Genomic DNA, 249 nt, shown 5'->3' on the forward strand with positions numbered 1-249 from the left:
AGACAGTAACACTAGAATAATCAACAGTAATAACGATATGATTATGAAAATGGCAATGACTCGATGCCCATAACAGTGAAAGTGCAAAGACAACAACGCCTGTATCAACAAACCAAATATTCGAGTAGTGCTAATGAATCCAAATATGCAATTAGAAAAGAAGTACCATAAAAAGAGTAAATAAGAGAAAATCAGAAAGCGAGAAGAAATGAATGGGAGGTAACAAGTTAATGTCAATGGGCACTAGCA

This window comes from Penaeus monodon, chromosome 29 (genome assembly GCF_015228065.2).
Source record: "Penaeus monodon isolate SGIC_2016 chromosome 29, NSTDA_Pmon_1, whole genome shotgun sequence".
Taxonomy (NCBI): Eukaryota; Metazoa; Arthropoda; class Malacostraca; order Decapoda; family Penaeidae; genus Penaeus; species Penaeus monodon.